Below are 14,397 nucleotides of genomic sequence, written 5' to 3'. Positions count from 1 at the left end.
TGAAGACACCTGTTAATTGAAATGCATTCCAGGTGACTGTCTCATGAAGCTGGTTGAGAGAATGCCAAGAGTGTGCAAAGCTGTCATCAAGGCAACCGGTGGCTACAATGAAGAATCTAAAATATATTTGGATTTGTTTAACACTTTTTGGTTACTACATGATTGCATACGTGTTATTTCATAGTTGTGATGTCTTCACTATTATTCTACAATGTAGAAAATAGTAGAAATAAAGAAAAACCCTTGAATGAGTAGGTGTGTCCAAACATTTGACTGGCACTGTATATGGCTGTGTAACCTGTATGAAACAGGCTTGACTAAATCAACAATTAACATCAGTATACTGTATCATTGTACATGCAGTTTAAAGATTATATAATACAAAGATAAATAAATAATATAGTGCATTGGAAAGTATTCAGACCCCTTCACTTTTTCCACATTTTGTTACATTACAGCCTTATTCTAAAATTGATTAAATTGTTTTAATTCCTCATCAATCTACACACAATACTCAATAATGAAAAAGGAACAACAAGTTTTTAGAACATTTTGCAAATATATTAAATATAAAAAACAGATATCACATTTACATAAGTATTCAGACCCTTTACTTTGTTGAAGCACCTTAGTGCGCCGCCCCATGGGTCTCCCGGTCACGACAGCCTGGAGTCAAACCCAGAATCTCCAGTGGCACAGCTAGCACTGTGATGCAGTGCCTTAGACCACTGCACCACTCGGGATGCCCACAGCACACCTGTAGTTGGGGAGTTTCTTCCATTCTTCTCTGCAGATCCTCTAAAGCTCTGTCAGGTTGGATGGAGAGCGTTGCAGCACAGCTAATTTCAGGTCTCTCCAGAGATCTTCGATCGGGTTCAACTGGGCTCTAGCTGGGCCACTCAAGGAAATTCAGAGACTTGTCCCGAAGCCACTCCTGCGTTGTCTTGGCTGTGTGCTTAGGGTCATTGTCCTGTTGGAAGGTGAACCTTCAGCCCAGTCTGAGGTTCTGAGCACTCTGGAGCAGGTTTTCATCAAGGATCTCTCTGTACTTTGCTCGGTTCTTCTTTCCCTCAATCCTGATTAGTCTCATAGTCCATACCTCACCGTAGGGATGGTGACAGGTTTCCTCCAGACATGTCGCTTGGCATTCAGGCCAAAGAGTTCGATCTTGATTTCATCAGATCAGAGAATCTTGTTTCTCATGGACTGAGAGTCTTTAGGTGCCTTTTGGCAAATTCCAAGCAAGCTGTCATGTATGTGCCTTTTACTGAGGAGTGGCTTCCGTCTGGTCACTCTATCAGAATGGCCTGATTGGTGAAGTGCTGCAGAGATGGTTGTCCTTCTGGAAGGCTCTCCCATCTCCGAAGAGGAACTCTGGTGCTCTATCAGAGTGACCATATGGTTCTTGGTCATCTCCCTGACCAAGGCCCTTCTCTCCAAATTGCTCAGTTTGGCCAGGAGGCCAGATCTAGGAAGAGTCTTGGTGGGTCCAAATTTCTTCCATTTAGGAATGATGGAGGCCACTGTGTTCTTGGGAACCTTCAATTCCCCAGATCTGTGCCTCGACACGATTCTGTCTTGGAGCTCTACAGACAATTCCTTCGACCTCCTGGCTTGGTTTTTGCTCTGACATGCACTTTCAACTGTGGGACCTTATATAGACAGGTGTGTGCCTTTCCAAATCATGTCCAATCAATTTAATTTACCACAAGTTGTAGAAACATCTCAAGGTTGAATACTTTCCGAATGCACTGTGCTAGCAGCAAGGTCATGTATAACACTATTCTAGAAATCCGACAATCCTTCTACTTTATTTCATTCGCTAAATTAAATATCTAGCAACATCCCACTGAAAAAAATCAACTATAACATCAAAGGCAGACTACATGAATTCACAAATATATTTATATTTGCAGGGTTGGATGGATTACTTGGAGAAATGTAATCAGTTACTGACTACAGAGTACATGACAATAAAAGGAATTAGTAACATAGTCCAATGGATTACTCGAAATGAGTAATGTAATGATTACTTTTGGATTGCTTCCTTGGTCAGCCAGCATCTGCCTCATCGTTTATGCTGCAGACTGATCAGTTCCTCTCTAACTCTGTCTACCCAACCCCTCAGCATCTTTGAACAAGTGCTGGCTCAGCTGCCTGCTGCATCTTCTTTATGAAATGGAAAGATACGTATCCCAACCCTCATTGTTTGATTGTGGAATTGTAGGCCTGCTACACGGGCTACCAAGCAGTAAAAGAGGAAATGGTGAGAAAGTTACAGACGCACAATTATCATACCCCCCAAAAATGCTAACCTCCCTGTTATTGTAATGGTGAGATATTGAGGATATGATATTTGTGTGTCTGTAACTTTCTCACTCATCATTATTCACAATTAATTATTATCATTATCATATTATCATTATTATTATCATTATTCACAATTAATGTAGGACTCTCCGTAGTCATTGTAGCAGCCATGTAGAATGTAGACATTTTTAGAAACATATTATATTCTTATTTATAATATAGTTACTCCAAAATGAAAAAATACATTATTTAACATTAATTTCTATTGGAATATGGGACCAAATACTAAACCTTTACTACTTTAATACACATTTAAGGGAATTTGTCCCAATGCTTTTGGTCCCCTATAATGGGGGGACTATGTACAAAAAGTGCTGTGATTTCCAATGGTTCACCTGATATGAATGAAAATACCCTCAAATTAGACATAACAGTCTGCACTTTAACCTCATTGTCATTGTATCATTTCAAATCCAAAGTGCTGGAGTACAGAGCCAAAACAACTAAATGGTATCACCATCCCAATACTTTTGGAGCTCACTGTATATTCTATGCTCCAAGAAATGGGGAAATTATATTATTTTATACTACTACAATTGCTCAGAGAAAGAGAGTGTGGTTAACAAGTAATATCGTTTCTCTCAAAAAGGTAGAGGTCAAAATGATTGACATCCCGGTTTTCAATACCTTTTAATACCTCACCTTGCGAGGATAACGGCAATTTTTTTATTTTTACATAAATAAATAAATAAAAGTAACAAATAATTAAGAGCAGCAGTAAAATAACAATAGCGAGGCTATATACTGGGGGTACCGGTGCAGAGTCAATGTGCGGGGGCACCGGTTAGTCGAGGTAATTGAGGTAATATGTACATGAAGGTAGAGTTATTAAAGTGACTATGCATAGATAAAAACAGAGAGTAGCAGCAGCGTAAAAGGGGGGGGGGGGGGGGTAATGCAAATAGTCTGGGTAGCCATTTGATTAGATGTTCAGGAGCTTGGTGTTATTGTCTTGCTCGAACATCCACATGCGGACAAATTTCAACCTCCTGGCAGAGAGAACCAGTTTTTTTGCTAAAATGTTCTGGTACTGGGTAAAGTTCATGATGCTGTTGACCTTAACATTTTATACAGTCATTTTTGCTCCTCTTTATCAAGGGTGTCAATCATTTCAGTCCCCACTGTATATCTGTATATTTATATATATATTTAGTTTTAGAACACCTACTCATTCAAGGATTTTTATTAATGTTTTACTATGTTCTACAATGTATAATAATAGTGAAGACATCAAAACTATAAAATAACACATATGGAATCATGTATTAACCAAAGAGTGTTAGATAAATCAAAATACATTTTAGATTTGAGATTCTTGTATGAGATCTTCATTAAATAGTACCCACACAACACCAGTCTCAACGTTAACAGTGAAGAGGCCAATCCAGGATGCTGGCCATCTAGGCAGAGTTGCAAAGAAAAATACATATCTCAGACTGGCCAATAAAAAGAAAAGATTAAGATGGGCAAAAGAACACAAACACTGGATAGAGGAACTATGCCTAGAAGGCCAGCATCCCGGAGTCCGCCTCTTCACTGTTGACATTGAAGCTGGTGTTTTGCGGGTCTTCAGGATTGGGTCCCCTGCAGGACGGTTGAGCTAGCGTAGGCTAATGTGATTAGCATGAGGTTGTAAGTAACAAGAAAATGTCTGATATCTGATATTGGCAGAAAGCTTAAATTCTTGTTAATCTAACTGCACTGTCCAATTTACAGTAGCTATTACAGTGAAATAATACCATGCTATTGTTTGAGGAGAGTGCACAGATTTGAAAATGAAAAGGTATTAATGAACAAATTAGGCACATTTGGGCAGTCTTGATACAACATTTTCAACAGAAATGCAAAGGTTCATTGGATCAGTCTAAAACTTTGCACATACACTGCTAAATACAAATTGCACCTGGACTGGAATAATACATTAAGGCCTTTCTCTTACATTTAAAACATGATGGTACAATTTTTTTTTTTAAAAACAGTTGTTGTTTTCTTTGTATTATCTTTTACCAGATCTAATATGTTATATTCTCCTGCATTCCTTTCACATTTCCACAAACTTCAAAGTGTTTAGTACCAAGAATATGCATATCCTTGCTTCAGGGCTGAGCTACAGGCAGTTAGATTTGGGTATATCATTTTAGGCCAAAACATTTTTTTAAAGGGACCAATCCTTAAGAGCTCCCAGTTGTGGGCTTGCGATGTGACTGTTTCTCAAACTAGACACTCAAATGTACTTGTCCTCTCGCTCAGTTGTGCACCGGGGCATCCCGCTCCTCTTTCTATTCTGGTTAGAGACAGTCTGCCCTGTACTATGAAGGGAGTAGTACACAGCGTTGTACGAGATCTTCAGTTTATTGGCAATTTCTTACATGGAATTGCCTTCATTTCTCAGAACAAGAATAGACTGATGAGTTTCAGAAGAAAGAAACATTTTTTTCTGGCCATTTTGAGCCTGTAATCGAACCCACAAATACTGATGCTCCAGATACTCAACTAGTCTAAAGAAGGCCAGTTTTATTGCTTCTTTTATCAGAACAACAGTTTTTAGCTGTGCTAACATAATTGCGAAAGGGTTTTCTAATGACCAATTAGCCTTTTAAAATTATAAACTTGGATTAGCTAACACAACGTGCCATTGGAACACAGGAGTGATGGTTGCTGATAATGGGCATATGTACGCCTATGTAGATATTCAAGTGCAAGTTCTCCCACTTAAAAAGATGTGAGAGGCCTGTAATTTTCATCATAGGTACACTTCAACGATGACAGACAAAATGAGAAAAAAAATCCAGAAGATCACATTGTAGGATTTTTAATTAATTAATTTGCAAATTATGGTGGAAAATAAGTATTTGGTCAATAACAAAAGTTTATCTCAATACTTTGTTATATACTCTTTGTTGGCAATGACAAAGGTCAAACGTTTTCTGTAAGTCTTCACAAGGTTTTCACACACTGATTGCTGGTATTTTGGCCCATTCCTCCATGCAGATCTCCTCTAGAGCAGTGATGTTTTGGGGCTGTTGCTGGGCAACACGGACTTTCAACTCCCTCCAAAGATTTTCTATGGGGTTGAGATCTGGAGACTGGCTAGGCCACTCCAGGACCTTGAAATGCTTCTTACGAAGCCACTCCTTCGTTGCCCGGGCAGTGTGTTTGGGATCATTGTCATGCTGAAAGACCCAGCCACGTTTCATCTTCAATGCCCTTGCTGATGGAAGGAGGTTTTCACTCAAAATCTTACGATACATGGCTCCATTCATTCTTTCCTTTACACGGATCAGTCGTCCTGGTCCCTTTGCAGAAAAACAGCCCCAAAGCATGATGTTTCCACCCCATGCTTCACAGTAGGTATGGTGTTCTTTGGATGCAACTCAGCATTCTTTGTCCTCCAAACACGATGAGTTGAGTTTTTACCAAACAGTTATATTTTGGTTTCATCTGACCATATGACATTCTCCCAATCTTCTTCTGGATCATCCAAATGCTCTCTAGCAAACTTCAGACGGGCCTGGACATGTACTGGCTTAAGCAGGGGGACACGTCTGGCACTGCAGGATTTGAGTCCCTGGCGGCATAGTGTGTTACTGATGGTAGGCTTTGTTACTTTGGTCCCAGCTCTCTGCAGGTCATTCACTAGGTCCCCCCGTGTGGTTCTGGGATTTTTGCTCACCGTTCTTGTGATCGTTTTGACCCCACAGGGTGAGATATTGCATGGAGCCCCAGATCGAGGGAGATTATCAGTGGTCTTGTATGTCTTCCATTTCCTAATAATTGCTCCCACAGTTGATTTCTTCAAACCAAGCTGCTTACCTATTGCAGATTCAGTCTTCCCAGCCTGGTGCAGGTCTACAATTTTGTTTCTGGTGTCCTTTGACAGCTCTTTGGTGTTGGCCATAGTGGAGTTTGGAGTGTGACTGTTTGAGGTTGTGGACAGGTGTCTTTTATACTGATAACAAGTTCAAACAGGTGCCATTAATACAGGTAACGAGTGGAGGACAGAGGATCCCCTTAAAGAAGAAGTTACAGGTCTGTGAGAGCCAGAAATCTTGCTTGTTTGTAGGGGACCAAATACTTATTTTCCACCACAATTTGCAAAAAAATTCATTAAAAATCCTACAATGTGATTTTCTGGATTTTTTTTTCTCATAGTTGAAGTGTACCTATGATGAAAATTACAGGCCTCTCTCATCTTTTTAAGTGGGAGAACTTGCACAATTGGTGGCTGACTAAATACTTTTTTGCCCCACTGTATATATTTGAGCTATTGTATGCTCAAATTGTTCAGAGAAAGACATTCTGTTTAAATTAATAAGTAATAAAAACAATTCTCAAAAAGATAGGGGTCAAAATTATTGACCCCCCCCCCCCCCCCCCCCCCCTGTTTTCAATAGGATAACGGCACCGATACTTTTTCTAACATGTTTTATGGGATTGGAGAACACATTGGGAGGGATCTTAGACCATTCTTGCAAACAGATTCTTTCCACATCCTTGATATCCTTCGTCTACTCACATGGACTGCCCTCTTAAAACCACAGGTTTTCAAGTCCAGGGACTGAGATGGCCGTTGCAAAATGTTGATTTTTATGGTCAATTAATCATTGATTTGGTTTTGATGTGTGCTTGGGGTTATTATAAGTTTCAGCCTCCTGACAGAGGCATCCAAGCTTTTGACTAAAATGTCCTGGTATTGGGTAAAGTTTATGAAGCTGTTGGTTAATAATGGCCCCAGGACCAATGGAAGCAAAATATCCCCTTAGCATCAAATATTCACCATATTTTACAGTAGGTAGTGGGATATCTTCTGCTCATGCATCATTTTTTCGATGCCAAACCCACCACTGGTGTGCGTCGTCAAAGAGCGCTATTTTCATGTCATCCAACAAATGTAAACGTTTAGAATTTGCTAAACAGCTGTGTCACTTGGATTGGAAATGGTGCCATGAAGATATGAAGATAGACCTCTTTGGCCACGTACACCAGTGAAGATAGACCTCTTTGGCCACGTACACCAGTGAAGATAGACCTCTTTGGCCATGCACACCAGTGAAGATAGACCTCTTTGGCCACGTACACCAGTGAAGATAGACCTCTTTGGCCAAGCACACCAGTGAAGATAGACCTCTTTGGCCACGTACACCAGTGAAGATAGACCTCTTTTGCCACGTACACCAGTGAAGATAGACTTCTTTGGCCACGCAAACCAGTGAAGATAGACCTCTTTGGCCACGCACACACCAGTTGTGAGTTTGGCGTCGAAATGAGAATGCATAAGCATAAAAGAACCCAACAATTTTATTAGTATAAAATAATATAATTTCCCTCTTCTTTTTTTTTTTTACAATAAAGCTCAATATTTGTATAAAAGTTTTTGCTCATCTTTTATTAAGTGTGCCAATAATGGACCCAACTGTATACCATTCAGTCTTTATAATACCTGAGCAACCTCCCAACATCAGAGGAAATCCTTTTGAGGTTATGTCTAAAAGAAAATACACAATTCCCTCCCTGATTACGTTCCCTTCGTGGAAGTCCGATAAGCAAAACACCATTAAAAAAACATTAGGATTGTTAATACCTTCCTGTCCTGAGCAGGCACACCGAACTCCCTTTTCGCAAACGCATGAGGAGGATGTTTTGTAAACAAATGGTAAGAGGAGCGCCAGAAGGAAATCTTGCCACAGCAAGAGGTGAAAAAAAGTCATATTTGAAGGTTGATATTTGAATGAAAGTGCCCATCTGAATGACACATGGTGGATAAGTTGCTACAAATAAATACAACAGCATCTTGATAGTGTCTCTCGTTTCTATATATTTTGGATGTCCCAAAAACGGACAATAGTAAGAGTGCAGTGAATAGCACTCACTCGTCACTTCCATTAATATTTTTGGTTAGTTTGTTTTGGTCCACCCAGAGGAGGGAATGGGGTGAACCAGGCTCTGGAAATGAAATCATTTTGGGATGTAATAATTTGCCTTTTAGGGCAAATTCAAGGATTTTACATTGGTGAGTTCCCATAGTGACTTTTTTCCATTTCCACCCCTGGTCCAGTCTATGCGGTCTCAATTACATAACAGTTTCAGTACTGTCTGAGTCTGGGTCAGCGCAGTCCGCAGTGCACTGAGATGAACCCTCATTAAGCGCTAGCCTGTGAATGTGATTTGGAACCTAATGTTACTGTCGCCATGAGTTGAATGGAACTATGGAAGCCTTTGAGGGAGACTTCTGGGTTCCAGCCATCTTATTGATGTGGGGTGCATCGCAAATAGCATCCTGTTTATATAGTGCACTACTTTTAGGGGCTCTGGTCAAAAAGTAGTGCACAAAATAGGAAAGAGGGTGCCATTTCAGACACAGCTGTGGTCTCTGTATCTGAAAGTTCTGGACACTGTGAAACGTCACGACTGGGCATCACATTCAGCAAAGCTCCTGAGATTCTGAATGATCTGACGTGAGGTATTTTTTAGAAAGGTTCTTTCTGCTTTTATGATCAAGAGGATCCACTCCATTCATTCAGGTCTTTTGTCTCCGTCTGTTTCACACGCTTGGAGCTAAATTCCTGTCCTGTCAGCGCGTAACCACCGTGAAGAATGGCCAAACTTACCCTTAAATTGGACTCTCAAAATGCCACTTTTCAAAGTAAATCAGTATTTAGATTTGATTTTTTTTTTCTATACTTCATTATTCAAATAGTTTATTTGTCAAACTTATTCTTTAATGAGCCTATATTGTCCTTTAAAAGAAAAGGTTACCCATGACTGGACTCTCAGTAGATCATTTTGTTTGCTCTGACACAAAAACTGTTGGGTGTTGCAGGAATTTCTCTTTGAGCACAAAATTCCTCCCAACCAAATTTCTATGAACCAATTAAATAGGTTTGAGCAATTAGCTAAATGAGTTCCTCCACTGTCCCAATATGTTTAACGGGTCAGTGAGTGTCACTGTGTTGTTTCCTATCCCACAACCCCTAACCCTTCAATATGTTAGTTAAGCCATCAAAAAAAAAAAGAAACTGTAGTCAGATCATGGTTTGACACCATCTTAGTTTTGCTACGAACAACATAAAGGTTCAAAAGGACCATCCTGGTCAGTAAAGTGCTACCAAGACCCAATTGTTTGGATTTGCTGTGAAGAAAAAGCCTTCAAAAAATATCTCAGTTGAAATCAATCACTCCTAAATGTTCCGCATGTTTGCTGTACGTGGCTATATGCTAAATGTATGTTTTTCGGAGCATTCTGCACATTCTTACCCAAATTCTTTGACTCCTCACAATTTAATATGCCATACCTTGTGCAACTGTTTAACTTATCGTTCTTAATCGTAAAGTTTATTATGACATTTGATCAACTAAAAGGACTCTATATTGTGAAGTGGTTCTGACCAAATGCTGATTACTTTGCACAGTGCATTGGAGCCGCTGGTACGATATCTGTCATCATACATACTGTACATAGGGTGTCATTGGTGATGCCAGATTTGACAAGGTGGCTGATTGGTTGCGATGAACCAGAAGATTGGACTCCCTCCCTATCCAGACATAAAACCCAGAGTAGCAAACACAACTTTACTTGGGAATCTTGTTCATTGTTCCTTCAAAATAGTAGTAGGCCTACTGTTTGCACCAGCTTGACTTGGGAATAGTGCCTGTTCAAAATAGTAGACGGCATAATGTCTGCTACCCGTAGCTCTTTGGCCTAGGAAAAACGTACGTTCAGAGGAAAAAAAGGATCATCTTTTCAGAAGTCCCCTCTGTGTTTTCCATTCCATATTTTTATGTTCAATATCAGGAAAAGTAATTAACTGCTGCACGTCAATGGCACTTGGCCAATGTCATCAAATTGCTTAAAATGATGAAATTCATGAGTTATAGCCAAGGTAATGTTGTTTTGTGCACCGATCATTCATGTATGCTTAACACTCACAATTAGTCCATGTTTACACCCTAAAACAAATGAAAGTGGACTCTTTATTCAATGTTTTTAACCCTCAAACTACCAACATATTTTACATCCATGGATTACCAACTGGGTCCATTTTGACCCTATACTATTGGAAAAAGCAACAATCATAACTTCACGTAAATAATGCACAATTTTTCAATGCAAACTGTTCATTTATATATTCTGCAAATTAAAATATAGGCCTACATGTTTCCCTTATATAATGTGCAGATTTTCAATCGACATTAGTACTAAAAAGCTGATTTATTTCATGTTGAAGTAAATATTAATTTGTCATATTTATGTGGAAAAACAATTGCCATTTAAAGGGGCAGTACACCAAAACATTTGAATATAGCAAATGTATTGACAAAAAAGTGATTCATCCATTGATCCTGATAGAAAATGACCAAAAATAAGGCTTAGTTTTCTTTATTTACTTTTAAAAAAAAATTGGTGGTCACATACACATGGTTAGCAGATGTTACTGGGAGTGTTGGGAAATGCTTATGCTTCTAGATCCGACAGTGCAGCAGTATCTAACAGGTAATATCTAACAATTCCACAACAAACCCTAATATCTAACAAATTCCACAACAAAACCTAATATCTAACAAATTCCACAACAAAACCTAATACACACAATCTAGTAAAGGAATGGGATAAGAATATATAAATATATGGATGATCAGTAACAGAGCGGCTAAGATGCCATAGATAGTGTAGGATACAGTATACAGCATATACATATGAGATAAGTAATGAGAGATATGTAAACATTATTAAAGTGACTAGTGTTCCATTTACTCTTCTTCCAGAATCACATTAAGCATCTCCAATCCAAAATTAAATCTAGAATCGGCTTCCTATTTCGCAACAAAGCCTCCTTCACTCATGCTGCCAAACATACCCTCGTAAAACTGGCTATCCTACCGATCCTTGACTTCGGCGATGTCATTAGCCTAGGGGTTCACATACTTTCTCCAACCTACACTGTGAATGTTTAAATGATGTATTCAATATAGACAAGACAAATACAATAATTTGTGTGTTATTACTTTGAGCACACTGTGTTTGTCTATTGTTGTGATGAAGACCAGATCAAATTGTATGTCAAATGTGTGCAGAAATCCAGGTAATTCCAAAGGGTTCACATACTTTTTCTTGCCACAGGTCATTTTTATTTTGTATATGGTCATACCTGGTTATAACCAGTTATACTTGAAAATAAAACTTGAAAATAAAACTTGAAAATAAAATCAAATAAAACCAGTTATAACCATAGACCATAAGATCACTCCAACAGGTCCCCCTCCACTCTCTGAGGACATGTATAACCTAATATTATGTCTCAGGAGAAACCTGGATTCCAATAAATATTTATTTTCTCTTCTCCAGCAGGTGGTCAATGAGAGAGTGTCGAATTTGGTTAACAAAAACATTTATGAATTTGCTATGTGTGGCTTATTTGATCAAATAGACGTTTTGTAATACTTAGATTGTTACGTGTGTACTGATATAAGTAGGACACGTGACATCCCGGCAACGTTGAGAAAAAACACTTTATATCAGATTTGTGCCTGTTGTTCCCACACATATCTGCCCACTCATTGGCTAGAATGGTCCCACCTGATATTGCCTTCTCCCCACAGTCTTCCATTCCTTAAGAATCTTTTTAAATTGTTAGAGCGGCCACTTAAGTATCTGATCAATATAATGGATGATCTGTGATCATGGTGATTCAGGAGTATCATTAGAACAGGTTGATATGCCCCACCAACATTAGACAACTACACAGAAAGCCCTTAAATTGTATAAATAAGTAATTAAATCAATGATGAGGGAATCGTCTAATTAAATGACCACAGATATGGTGGCATAGCAGGAAGTTCTGAATGTCATGAACCAAGAGCCGGTGAGTTCGAAACCCAGGTGAGGACATTGAACAATAATTACAATATAAATAAACATGCACAATGTAATCACGTATGTTAAATACTGTGTGAAAACACAGTAACAATGTGTAATAAAACACCTTTTTTTGGAATGGAATGTTCTTCTAACCTTCTGAAAACTGAACACATGAATGTTCTTGCAACGCCCCATGAAATGTGTGTAAAACATTAATAGTGTGTGTTCTGAGAACATGGCAACCATGTTTTGTGTTTGTTTGGTGGAATGTTGATGGAATATCCTGATAACCCCTCAGTAAACTGGACGCATGGACTGATCGTGGACTACAGGAAAAGGTGAGCCGAACAGGCCCCCATTAACATCGGCGGGGCTGTAGTGGAGCGGGTCGAGAGTTTCAAGTTTCCTGGTGTCCACATCACCAACAAACTATCATGATCCAAACACACAAAGACAGTCGTGAAGAGAGTACGACAAGACCCCCCTCCCAGGAGAAAATGAAAAGATCTGGCATGGGTCCCCAGATCCTCAAAAGTTCTACAGCTTTCACCATTGAGAGCATCCTGACTGGTTGCATCACCGCCTGGAATGGCAACTGCTCATCTGAGGGTAGTGCATATGGCCCAGTACATTACTGGGGCCAAGCTTCCTACCATCCAGGACCTATATACTAGGCGGTGTCAGAGGAAGGCCCAACAAATTCTCTAAAACAATGTTGGAGGTGGCTTATGGTAGAGAATTAACATACAATTCACTAGCAACAGATCTGGTGGACATTCCTGCAGTCATTCTTGCACTCCCTCAAAACTTGAGACATCTGTGGCATTATGTTGCATGACAAAACTGCACATTGTAGATTGGCCTTTTATTTTCCCCAGCACAAGGTGCACCTGTGTAATGCTCATGCTGTTTAATCAGCTTCTTGATATGCCACACCTGTTAGGTGGATGAATTACCTTGGCAAAGGAGGAATGCTCACTAACAGGATGTAAACACACTTGTGCACAACATTTGAGAGAAACAAGATTTTTGTGCTTATAGAACATTTCTGGGATTTGAATTTCAGCTCATGAAACATGGGACCAACACTTTACATGTTGCGTTTATATTTTTGTTCAGGGTGATATGATATATTACTTTACATTAGGTTACATCACATTAGCCTCATACACTATAATACAAATTGTAGGATGTATAGTGTGCTACGTCATTTGACCTGTTGACCTGATATGCTTTGTTAGGTTGGGGTTAAGGTTAGGATTAGTGGTTGTGTTAAAGGGTTAGGGGAAGGGTTAGTTAACATGTTTAGTAGTTGCAAAGGAACTAAAAAGTAGTAAGTTGTCAATTAGCTAAAATGCTAAAGTTGTCCGTGATGAGATTCGAACATGCAATATTTGGGTTGCTAGACAATCGCGTTATTCCCTCCTTTTGGCTTTACCTTAAGTAACCTATTGTCCATACCAAACGTAACACATCATACTAATTTCAGTATCCTGGATTTACATTTAAATGAATACCTTGAAATGAATTATGCCTACCAGAAATTGTCTACTTTCAGCACCATGAGCTGTCCATTTCCCGATTGATTGTGCCACGGCTGCTGCTTCAAGTTTCAGTACCACAATATAAGTTAGACGAATCTGTTTTATTGTGAGGTCAATTACTCTGATAAATATTCATCATGGGCAAGAAACATATTACGTTTAATAAAATCTATTACAGTAGTAGCAAGCTATCAAAGCTAACCTCCTTCTCATATTCACTCTGTCCTTCTCAAACTGAACAGAAGATAGACTATAGACTAGTCCGCTCGCAAGATTAGGCCTGGTCAACAAACCTTCAGAAGACGCCTTTGACTCTCCTGCTGAACTGCCACCGTAGACCTACACAGCACAGCCATTGGTTAGACAGCACACAACATTTTTGGAACTGCAAGAGCAGAGCAGGCCGGGGCTCAGGGTTGGAATGTCCATTGCAGTGTGTAGCGCAGCCTAGTTGTATTTACACCATCCCTGCAGCTATCTCAGAAAGATAACGTTGCCCTGTGCCTCTCCGAGCATGCACTTCGTAGCCTATTGCCTATGGACCATTTGATTGAGACCACATGAAATAGCCTATAGGCGCACTTGATATGCTGAGAATCAGAGATGAGGGGCGGCAACAAATTCTAA

The sequence above is a fragment of the Oncorhynchus mykiss genome, chromosome 28, assembly GCF_013265735.2.
Source record: "Oncorhynchus mykiss isolate Arlee chromosome 28, USDA_OmykA_1.1, whole genome shotgun sequence".
NCBI classification, from domain to species: domain Eukaryota; kingdom Metazoa; phylum Chordata; class Actinopteri; order Salmoniformes; family Salmonidae; genus Oncorhynchus; species Oncorhynchus mykiss.
Note: the sequence above shows the minus strand (reverse complement) of the source record.